Here is a 13,186-nt window from a genome sequence, read left to right on the forward strand (position 1 = left end):
GATGAGGCTATGATTAACATGTTGCAAAGTGAAAACTAATCACAACTAATGATTATAATATAACCGCCTAGATACTCATACAAGCAACTTCATTTTTTCTTTTTTCGCTTCAAATGATAGAATAGATCTTTGAACTAGTAGGATCATTAGGAATTAAGTATCTAACTTTTAACTGACAATATCACACTGCTAAGCTAATGATAGAATAGAGAAAATGATGACGGTATTTAGTACTACAGAGCCATTTCAGCACCTACACTACCAAAGAGTACAAAGTTCTACAGAAGATCATTGATAAGCAGCTAAAATTGTAGCTAATATAAAATATGAGCTGACAATGTTTTCCCCCAAGAAAAGACATGTTCACAAGGATTTCAAGATTCAACCTAAGCATATAATAGTTAACATTCCTCTTAACTATTAACATACCTCTTCAACCATAAATTATTGTCTTGGAATTTAATTTGAAATAAAAATAAAACAAGCCTAATGAACAGTAAGAGGGGACAATTAATGACAAATTAATACAAAATTACGACTAAACCAAAACATCACATTCTCGGTTGTTTCCCATCGATTGTTGATTCTCTGCCATAATCATGGCTACCATATATTTGACAGCTGCCAACTCTTCCTGTTGCGCTTCATACTTTTTATTTTGCTCTTACAGTTGGATATTTTGTGCTTCGTACAAAGTCTTCAAACGTTCCATCTCAATAGCCATCTTTAGTTCCCTGGGAGTAGGTGCACTAGAGATCAATCCTTGTCCGAAGGTTTAAGAGGTGGATTTATCTGGAGTCGGCCCTAGTCCCACTCTGCGTACACGACCGGAATGTTCTCGTCCTAGCACTTGTTTGCATGCATTGTTATGCAACCAATAGACTAACCCCTGTGAACACATTCGTTTTGCAGACGACTGATTCTCAATAATTTCTCTTATCTTCACCTACACAAAACATCCAAAGGTGAAAACTTGAACATACAACTAATATTACGTATTTACCACTTACGATAATTTCTCCAGCAGCTGCATTCACAGGGTTCCCATCTTTCTTCTGTGTCTTCCTCTTGCAATATCATTAACATTATCAATTATAAGCTTATTATCTTACTACAGTACGTACGAGCCATGAACGTTTTTGTATTATACGTACCATTTCTCGTACAACCTGTGCGATGCTCTTCGACCCTAAAGTGTGAATAAATGCGTTGCAGCCACGGCTTGTCCTGGACTTCAACGCTTTCTCCTATAAACTTGGTAATGTTAATATGTGGATTTCTTCAACAAAATAAATAAATAAATAAAAATACATTATCAGCCAAAGACAACCACGTATCAACTTGCATTTTGAAGTCTTATGCATCGAAGACTGACACTGTCAAAGCCCTACTGACCACAGACTCTACGGTATCACCTTCTTTCTAATTTAGACCCCCTCTTGACCTCGTACCTTTATTGCCTTCTTTTCTTTGCTAGGTACATAAACGTTAACCTTTTAATGTGCGCAAGGTCGTGAATAGGCTCAAAATAAAATTTTTTCTACACCAAAAATGAAATTTCATAGCTTAATTGGAAATGTAAGGCTACAAAACTATAAATAAGAAGTGATTGACATGTCAATAAAAAGTTTCATACTGTTAGGGTGCGCCACATATCTTCCTTCCCTTCTGATAGTAACTTCCTCCAGTTACCATGCAACTGTACAAATCGACCATTTCTTATGATCTTCCCACAAATTCTTCTAAATTTCTTGACCTCCGGGTCGGTTGGTTGGTAGGATGGGTTAAATTGGATCACTACCTTTTCCCCTTCAGGTATGTGCCATATGTCCTTAGAACTACTAACAGTGCTAACATTCTTTCTACCCTACTCATCTGCAACTCATAAAAAAAATTTATGTCACACTTGATTATTACTAAATTAATTGAAGATTATCAACGTAATTGACTATCATCAAATATAACATAATTCATACCTATTGTGTGAACTTTCTCATCCCGTAATATATGCGGCACTTGAGTAGTACCACTATGATGTGAAGTCTCAGGTCATGATTGTGCTGATGATTTAAATTCCATATCAGGTGCTACACATTGTTGAGAATCTACAGCCCCTTGTGTCTCATTAGGGTCCTGTGTCATATCATCTGACCCTACAACTGGTTGCTCATGTAGTACATGCTGAGAATATACACTCCTTTGTGTCTTGTTAGGGTTCTGTGTCGTATCGTCTGACCCTATAACCGATCGCTCATGTAGTACATGCTGAGAATCTACGCCCCTTTGTGTCTCGTTAGGGTCCTGTGTCGTATCGTCTAACCCTACAACCGGTCGCTCATATAATACATACTGAGAATCTACGCCCCATTGTGTCTCATTAGGGTTAATTGTGTCGTATCGTCTAACCCTACAATCGGTCACTCAACCGGTGTGTGGTCTATAGGCGTCCCAAAATTATTTCTCGGTTGCAGCGTCCTTTGTTTAAGGGTCATGTCTACCGGCAAACACATTAAAATGTGTCACTTCTAATAGTAAATAAAATATACAATATGCACCAACATAAACGACATGCTTAAAAAATAAAAGTGAGACGATTATAAGTAAATCATTCTAGACACCATATATTTGGATTCTATTTAATAGTTTAACCATATTTCTACATATAATTATTATGTTGCTTCGGTGGCTGGTACATTAGTACATGCACAATCAATGTCATCAAAACCAATGTCTCCCGTCACGTTGACGTTGAAAGGCTTGTGCTCATAATAATTGTCAGCCTCGACATAATCCTCACTTTCACCACTGCTAATATCGTTCACATTTCTTGGTTTTGTCCTTATAGCAATAGCCCAATTTGGATTTTTGGGATCCTCGACATAATACACCTATGATACTTGATTCGGTAGTACAAATGGATCATAGATGATTCGTGCACCCGTATGTACTAGGTTTTTGAAATTTACAAGATCGAATCCATATTCGTCCTTTTTGTATCTCTTATTCGATTGAATATCGGCCCAATCGCACTTGAAAAGCACATACTGCTTCAAGTCATAGTATGTAACCTCGATTATTCGAGTTAGCTTGCCGTAGTAGGTGGGACCGTCTTCAGTGGTGACACACACCCCACTGTTTTGACTTTTTTTTTTCTTCGTCGACATCCAGGGTGCGGTACAACACGCCATTAACCACATACTGCTTATATTCTACGGCATCGAACATTGGGCCTTTGGCATGACTTACAAGTTTCTCTCTCAATGCCATTCTATCCGCCTTGGCCAACTTATCAACCTGTGATTTAGACACCTTATTTAAAAAAAATGACTTCATGATGCTTTTATAGGCAAATAATTATTCAAACCAACTATTTTCTTACGTGTGACTTGTATCAGCTACATAATTGGTCCTTGTATTGTTTCACCAACTGTTGATGTGAGGTACGTTCCCTATTGTTTGGTTCCATTAGCGACTCTATGTGCATCCTATATGTCAACAAAAGATATATTTGGTTACTTTTCATTGTATTTAACGGCGTACAATACGTATTTAATAATGTAACTCACGTGCAAAATCGAAGGAAATCGTCAGAGTTGAATAAAATATATTGGTGTGATTGCTCAAACGTGATCTTATCAAGTTTTATCCAATTGCTCGCCCCTCGCGAATCATCTTGGTGTCTTGGGGCCTTATTGTGGACCGTTGACGCGTTGACTAAATAGCGCGAGCAAAACGTCAACAATTCGTCCTACAATGTAACCCTCTGCAGTAAACCCTTTGGGTGCAGCCTTCTTATGAACGGTACATTTATATCTACCAAGGTACCTACATTAAAGCTAGACCATGAGACCGTAATATACCTACATTAAAGCTAGACCATGAGACCGTAATATAAGAAATGTATATAGTAATGGGTCATTCGATTGAATATATAATAAGTGAACATAATTTTAACATTACCTCTCAATGAGATACATCCACCTATAGTGTATCAGTCCGCCTAGTTTGCATTCACGTACTAAATGTATGATTACGTACACCATGGATGTAAAAAAACTGGAGGGAATATTTGTTCCAATTTGCACAAGATTATGAGTATCTAATTCTATAGATGATCCAGATCTTCCACCCGCATTGGTTTTGAACAAATGTCTCTAAAAAACCCCAAAACTTGATTAAAGGCCTCACAACATCATCTGATAATGTTCCTCGAAGTGCAATTGACATGAGTTGTTGCATGATTATATGATTGTCATAACTTTTCAAACCTCCAACAGTACATTCCTTGAGCTTGACATAACGTGACACATTTGAAGAATATCCATCTGGCACTCTAACATCATGTAACATTTGCAGGAAGTCAATCTTCTCTTTTTTCGTCATTGTGAAACAAGCTGAGGGCAAAAGTGTTTTGTGTTTTTCGCAGTAAATGGATGAAGTTTTGGTCTCAAATTCATCTTACGCAAGTCCTAATGTGCTTTGAGGTTGTCTTTGGTTTTACCATTCATGTTCAATAGTGTGCCAAGTATGTTATCAACGACATTTTTTTCTGTGTGCATCACATCAATGTTATGACGTAGTAATTGATCTTTCCAATAAGACAAATCATATAATACACTTCGCCTCTTCCAATCAACTTTCCCATTGGGTAGTTTCTGTCCGGTCCTTGTCCAATTGACAATACATTCTAATTGTCTCATGATCTCATCGCCATCCGGCACTTCGAGAGGACCAACCATTTCTTGCGCATCGTTGAATCGTATCTTGTTTCTTCTCCATAGATGATCTGGAGGCAACCATCGCCTATGCCCCCATAAAGCACCATTTTTTACCACACGTTAGCCACGTTGATTGCGTTTCATGCCTACAACAAGGACATGTTTTCCGTCCATGTGTATTCCAGCCTAACAAATCACCGTATGCCGAAAAGTCATTTATCGTCCACATCAAGGCCGAACGCATTGTGAAATATTTTTTTGAGGTTACATCAAAAGTTTGTACCCTTACTTCCCATAGTTCCTTCAACTCACTTACAAGGGGCTCTAGGTACATATCTATATTCTATCCTAGTGCACTCGGACCAGGAATAATCAAGATTAACATAAAATACGGTTATTTTATGCACATCCAGGGATGCAAATTGTAGGGTACTAACATTATCAGACAAGTGTGACTAGAGGACATGTTCCCAAAAGGATTGAAGCCATCTGACGCTAAACCTAGCCTCACATGTCGCGGGTCTGATGCGAAGTCTGGGTAATGTGAATTGAATGCCTTCTATGCTTCTCCATCGGCCGGATGACTCAACACACCATCTTTTGTATGGCCTTGAGCGTGCCACTTCATATGTGGTGATGTATGATGTGACATAAACAACCTCTGCAGCCTTGGTATTAGAAGAAACCAACGCAACACTTTGACCGGCTTTTTTTTTGAACTTTTTGTCAACCCATCTTCATTAGTTAAGTCATCCTTCCACCTAAACTCATTGCACAATGTACATTTGTTCAACTTTTCATTTTCCTTCCAAAACAATATACAACCTTTGCGACAAGCTGATTTCTTCTCGTACTCAAAGCCCAAATCCCTCAAATACTTTTTCACCTCGTATGTGTCTTTAGGCAAACTTGCATTCGGATATATCAGCTCATTGATGAATTCGAGCAACAAGGAGAATGATATATTGCTCCAACCGCCCATACACTTAATATTATATAGACGCATAATAGCTTCCAATTTGCTATGTTTTGTATTTTCATGGAGTGACGTATCGGCATCCTTTAGAAATTCTTCTAACTTATTCGCCCCCCTGTTAGAGTTTTCAATTTCAGCATCCATAGATTCGACTTCGACTTCAACTCTCACTTGAGACCCACCGGCTTCTGCACAAACATCGTGCATCGCGAAAACGTCGTTAAGCATGTCTTGTATCGCACCGGAACCCCCATGTAGTGGAATGCTATCCACTTGAACCATCTTGGGAGCTTTAGATATTGCCTCGTTATTAGCGGGAGGGATAAGTGATTCCCCATGCATTATCCACTTAATGTAACCCTCAATAATACCGGCACCTGACATTAAATTGGCACATACAACTTCACTGGACCATGATTTGCCCAACAAACACTTCTTACATGGGCACACAATGGCCAATTTTCTCTTCGAATGTTCACGTGCAAATTTCACAAACACCATAATCCCGCAAATATACTCTCGCGAACTTCTCGGCAACTTCATCCAACTCTTGTCCATCTTTCTGACTACATCACAAAATAGTCCAAATGTTTCAAGATAAGATACCTCAAGAGTACTTATTAACTCCTAAGAGCACAAAATTTCAAGATAGTCGATATAAGTATATTTAGACCATAAATCCCATCCAAAAATTGTAAATTTGTTAATCTTATCATTAATCAATTCAATTTTTTAGTTAGGAAAATGATTACATAGAGGTCTATTGAGTGTTATTTTTCTTTTCTTTATATTTGTGATGTCTTTTGAATGGTGTCGAGTGTAATTGCAAGTACTCTTTTGATAGTAAAACCAATAATCACAGTTGTATCTAAATTATGATTAAAAGGAAGAAAGTTGAAGGTTGTCTAAAGAAAGCTATCTTTGAGAATCAGCCGGCCAAAAAAAAGAAGGATAAATATAAAAAGAAAAAAAAAAATAAAGAAAGCTGAAAAATAATGAGTTCAAAATGTTGAGTTTTTGGTGATGATAATTGATAATTTATGTAAAAAGAAAAAGAAGTAGAAGAAGAATATATCAAATATCATAAGATTATTTATAATATAGTGTTGACTAGCAATGTAATTTCTTTTTTCTATTGACATGGATGCAACAACAATAAAAAGTAAGATTTTGAGAGCTGGTGAGTGACTTTTCTTGTGAGTGATTATGTGATTTGATGGTGAGCTGCTGATTACTCATTATCCTATATGCTTGACACATGATGGGCTACCAATTCTCTGATTATTTTCCACTTAGTGGGTGGATTGAGTGAGCTTGGGGTAGTTTATATCTACTCTATTAGTATTAACTCTATGATTTAAAGGCAACTAAGTACTAATATTATGTTTCAAAATATTTGGTGAGGCTTCAGAAAAGATAAAAAATTTAACCTCACTCTCATATCCAGGAAAGTCCACTTTTGGATCTTCCTTTAGGTAATGTCAATTGGCAAAGATCCTCCTTAGTCCCTTTCAGTTTGGTTTGTAGTGGGTATCTTCTTAGTACTTTTCCCTTGTCATTCACTTTCATTCATGGCATGCTATAGCAGTAAATGAAATTATAAAGTAAATTTGAAGGCAGCAACTTTGCCATCACTCTTTGACCCATCATCCATGCCCACTATGATGGTATAATGATGGTTGAGTTTTGAATTCAAATTTGCCTCATAAACCAAAGTTTTATTCATGAGGGTGTCCTTTTTATGGATTAGATCATACAAATACAAATATTCGAGAAATGAAATTCTAATTATATCCCAAGTACCAGTAATATATTTTGCTTCTTTTATTCAAAGAGTATTTGGATTTGAAATTGGAATTGAATTAAAGATGAATACGACCCATCAGCTGCATGAACCAATTATAACCAACAAATACAGAATTTTATTTGTTACTAAGATAGGCAAGAAAAGAAAATGTTTAAAAGAAACAACCTTGAATTTTTATTTTTTAAATATATAACATAAAGCAACTAATCACCAAAACTATTTCACAATTGTAGATAGACAGTTTCAAAAACCAATATATATATATATATATATATATATATATATATATATATAACATTTAATTTCCAACCAAATAATCAAATATTATAAAAATTAAAACTGAAAAAAAAAATACACACAAATTAAAGTCCATAATATGCAAATCACCAACCTAATTACAAATTTAAAAGGAAAAAAAAATAGCAAAAAAAATTTAAAAATAAACCGGGCACCGGGGCTGTGGCTCCCGGGCTAGCTGGGACGCATCAAGTGTTGCCGAAGAAGGTGAGGGCGGGCCAGCGTTTCTCGATTTGACAGAGAGAGGGGCCGGACGGAGTACGAGCTAGAGAGAGAGAAAAAGAGAGAGCCGGACAGATCCTAAGCTAGAGAGAGAGAGAGGGTATGTTTGAACTTTCTAGATACATCCACGATTTTTCCTAATTTTAGAACTAGGTTATGGACGGTTTTAAAAAAGCCGTCTATCTATTTATAGACGATTATCTTCAAACCGTCTATATATTTATAGATGATTTGAAAAAAAACTGTCTGAAATTTTCTAATTTCGGACTGTTTTATTCAAACCATCTATGTTTTTAAGAACGGTTATATTAAATCATCCCTTTTTTCTGACAATTTTTTTTAAAAAAAAAAAAAAATCCATAATTTTTTGAAAAGTTCTTAGTAATATCTTTCAGACTAACCAACGTCGTAGCTGCATTTATGGATATGATAAATCGAGTTTTTTGAAAAGTCGTCGATCAGGGTGTGGTAGTCTTTTTTGATGACATACTGATATAGTGATATATTCGAAGAGCAGGGAGGACAATGAGGACCATCTTATGATCGATACTCTGCATCTACTAGAGCACTGACGGGTTAGGGGTCAACATAAGTGTGTGGAGGCCGGAAAAAGAGACAAAAATAAAGTGCCATTAATAGCATTTCATGACAGTTTAGCATTAATGCATGTACCTCAAATTCCCATTAATTCATGACAGTTTAGCATCTTATGATGCTCTAGCATTAATGCATGTCCCTCAAATTCCCATTAATTCGCAAATCTCATGAATTGGGTGAGTTACTATAAATATATATACTTTTGCTTTTATGATCGAGTATATACTTTTGTTTGATTTATTTGTTAATATTTTTTTTTTAAGAAGAGAAAACCAAAAGAAACAAATTTTAACAACAAAACAAATCATTAGAAGTATAGAAATTTTTTGAAATTTATTAATGCTATGTTTATTTTGACGTAAAATATTTTCATCGTAAAATATTTTTTACAAAATTATTTTTTCAGAAAAAAAAAATTTTCTGAAATATTTTTCGATTGTTGGCTCATACGAAAAAAAAATACCAATAGCGTAAAACGGAATTTGGTGACGTCCGGCCGCCATCCCCGGTTTTATCGAATCAAATTCCAGTCAAACTAGCCGGAATCTGATTAGTACAACCCGAATCCAGCAGAAATTTTCAAATTTCAGTCAGTTTGGCCAGAATTCGATGATGTAGTCGGATTTCGGCAAATCAGATTATGATACCGGCCGGACTTCGGTTGCGGTTGCCGACTTCTAGCAATCGGATACAAAAAAAAAAATTGGAGATCTTCGACGATAGTGTCAAGCTACTAACAAACTCTAATGCCTGGCAGTGACGAATTCTGATAAACGTGCGTGCAAAAATAAAGAGTTTAAATTCAGAATTTCACCTTTTATATATCTAACATATGTGCATGCACTTAGACTTTGTTGTTTAATGTAACATGCATGCATGATATCATTATCAGGGGCGGAGCCACGTTGCTGGACCCCCCCAAGCCTCAAGGTTCTCCCCAAAAAAAAAAAAAAATTTAAAAAAAAATTTAAAAAAATTAAAATTTTACCCCAAAATTTATTATTTTTTCAAATTTTGGCCTCCCAAATTTTTTTTTTTTCAATTTGGCCTCCCCAACTTGGGGGGGCTGGCTCCGCCCCTGATCATTATGTTGTCCGATCCGTCGCCGGTGTAAATATTCTGACCATATTACTGCTGCTGTAAATAGTATCAGCATCAACTATTTGTTACATTAAACGACAAAGTCTAAGTGTACGTACATATGTTAGATACTTAGATATATAGAAGGTGAAATTCTTGATTTAAACTCTTCGAATACTAAAACTAGCTTGTAATGGTTCTTCAAGCTTTGTTTATGCTTTACAAGTTATGTGCAGGTGGCAGGTGGCTTACTTATATATAAAAAAAAAGTTATGTGCAGGTGGCAGGTGGCTTACTTATATATAACAAAAAAGTTATGTGCACGTGGCTTCTTTAGAATTTTAAGATAATTGCATTATTAGTTCCTGTAGTATGTTATAATTATTTTTCACTTTCTATGGTTTAAAAAATTCATGGGAGGTCCTTGTGGTAAGCAATAATTACAAATCGATCCCTGGCGTCAAATTCCGTTAAATTTTTTGATAGATTCTGTTAAATGCCACGTCAAACCAATAAGAATACAACACGTGTCCATCTTAATAAAAAAAAAATAATAAATATACTTATTTTTTAAAAAAAATTCAAAAAAGCAAGGTATGACCTGGCCACTCCCAACCAATGGGGATGGCTGGGGGTGGCCATTGGGCCATCCCTAGTTGGTCCAGGGGTGGCTCGCCATTGGGGGCGGTTGCGCGCCACCCCTTGGTTTTTTTTTATTATTTTTTTTTTTTGAATTTTAATTTTAATTTTTTTTTAAAAAAATAAGTATATTTATTTATTTTTTTAATAAATTTATTTTTTTCAATTAAGATGGACACGTGTCACATTCTTTTTGATTTGACGTGGCGCTGACATGGCATTTAACAGAATCTGTCAAAAATTTTAACGGAATTTGACGTCAGAGATCGATTTGTAATTATTGCTTACCACAAGGACCTCACATGAACTTTTTAAACCATAGGGAGTGAAAAATAATTATGACATACCACAAGAACCAATAGTACAATTATCGTTAAAATTTATATATTCATCTCAATCTAGAATTCTAAATCCACTCCAAACAAGAGCTAATCGGTGATCTTTCAGTATCTAATTCTCACTATTTTACCTAGTAGAATGTCTCTTCTAGCCCCAATTTGTAACTTGTCCTGCTATTAAAAACCAAGGTAGCCAATTTCTAATACACTGGTTAATATCATCAAGAAATAGTCCATTTTCCAACACATATTATCTTGTCATTTATATGATATCAGGGCCATTCTAAAGACTCAAGTCTCTCATTATTTTTTGTTGTTTGAATCCTGCATCAATGGCCACTTCCTCTTCCAGTTCTGCTACAGTCTCCCCCACTGCCCCTGCAATATCCACCAATCTCACTTTCTCACCCGCCTCCATGTTCATCAACCTACTCCACCGTACCGTGTCACTGTCTAACTGACCTGTGACAACTGCCTAACCTGTCAGTGGTAAATAGTCACCTACGTCAAAAGTCAAAACCATTTTGTGGATGAAAAGCGAACGACGAGTTCAGGGGCGGTCCTATCTGGAGGCTAGGGGGGCCCTGGCCCCCCAACCCCAAAATTTTCCCCTAAAAAAAAAATATTTTAAAATTTTACCCCTTAATTTTTTTAATTTTTTTAGTTTTACCCCCTCTATTTTTTTTCTTTTCAGTTTGGCCCCTCCATTTTTATAAACCTAGGTCCGCCACTGAACGAGTTACATGCATGCATCCTTTGCACTGTACGAGTGTACGACGATCAACACTCAACAGATCGCATATGAATGTGATTTGACAATTTATTTCGCTTTGTTAAGGCCACGGAAGGCTGACTATCATTGTCAGTAAGTACCTTATCTTACATTTACTGGACAATGATTTAATATCTGCCAATCTTTCTCATTCAGTACCTTACCTTATATTTATTGAACAACGTGCAAATGTGTCTTTTGTAAGCATTTGAGTTATGAATTTTTGTAAGTATTTAAGTAATTGATGTGATGTAAAATATATATTATTTTTGAAATTTTATATAATAAACTAGAATAGTAAACTTCAGCCAGTACAAAAAAGCACCTCCAAACGAATCGTAAGGCTCTTAAATTGTTTTCATATTAAAAAAAAAAATTAAATCTTAAACTTGATAGGATGCCATTATTTTTCAAAAAAAAAAAGACAGGATGCCATTAAAATCAAAACTCACACCATTTAGGCCATTCTTTGGAGTAAAAGGCTCTCGCCGTTAAATTTGGAATAAATTGTTTTATAATTTTGAAGTACATTGACATTTCCCAAAATAAAAAGATTGCCTTATTTATATAAGAGATGTGTTACACATTTTCTTCATGTCCTTTCGTTTACTCAGTTAAGTCCTCTAAACTACCACTATTTCATAGAATGGCTCCCCAAGCTATCAAGACTTGCACTCTGGCATTCCAAACTACCATAACCTTTGAAAAATGCCCATTTTAGCGAAATATCCCCATAATACCCGTATCACGTGTCATTTTTCAATTAAAAAATTTTAAAAAATTTTAAAAAAAATAAACTAAAAATTTTATTTCTTATTTTTACTTTTATTTTTTTAAAAAAAATGGGTGTTAGGGGTGGCATTATTTTCCAACCGCGACCCGATCTTCCCAACACCTCTCCGGTCACCGTCTATTTGTAACGCCGTGATGACTAACTTTATAGCCCAGCTTAACGAGTTTCGATTCGCAATCATTAGCTCGTTGATTTCGGCCGAGCTCAAGCTCGCCCCATTCTGAAAAATATTTTCTACCTGAAGAATAAACTTGTAATCCTTGAACCCTAGTTAGCTATTGGCCAACGTTTTGAATGTCAAAAAATCACAAAGAGAAAAATAGATATGAACATCAACGAACAAGCTCACGGCCGTTGATTTCTCCGTCAGAAACTGATCGAGGTCTTCCACTATGATGGTAGACTTGCTTGTTGTTTGTAACAAAACAAAATTCAAATTCGAATAATTCATAACCTTCGAAAGATTAATATCATAGACATCGAAGGATATGAAGTTAGCTATGTCCGCATTCGCCGAGCTGCAGGCGTGCATCGTGCCCAACGACGATGTTGGAAACAAGCACTACGTCCTCCAGTCGATTGCAATATTTTTAAAAAAATAAAAAAATAAAAATAAATTTTAGTTTTTTTCTAGTGGTCCTTATAAAGGTCAGGTCCGGATCACTGGTTCAGTTGAGGAGATACGATTTTTGTCACCTTAACCTTATGATAGAACTCTTAACTATCTTGTCTATGTTATAAGATGGTCCTCTAATTAATTTTAGGATTTTTTTTTAAATAATTAAAATAATAATGAATTATCGAAGTCCTATCCATATTGTGAATAAATAAAATTATATATACATAATCAAATGGATAGAAAAATTAAACAAAACTTATATATGTGCCTTTATTTTTGTTAAATGAAATATTGAAATCTTATTCATTTTAAATTTAATATGAAATCG

The sequence above is a fragment of the Alnus glutinosa genome, chromosome 9 (genome assembly GCF_958979055.1).
Source record: "Alnus glutinosa chromosome 9, dhAlnGlut1.1, whole genome shotgun sequence".
NCBI classification, from domain to species: Eukaryota; Viridiplantae; Streptophyta; class Magnoliopsida; order Fagales; family Betulaceae; genus Alnus; species Alnus glutinosa.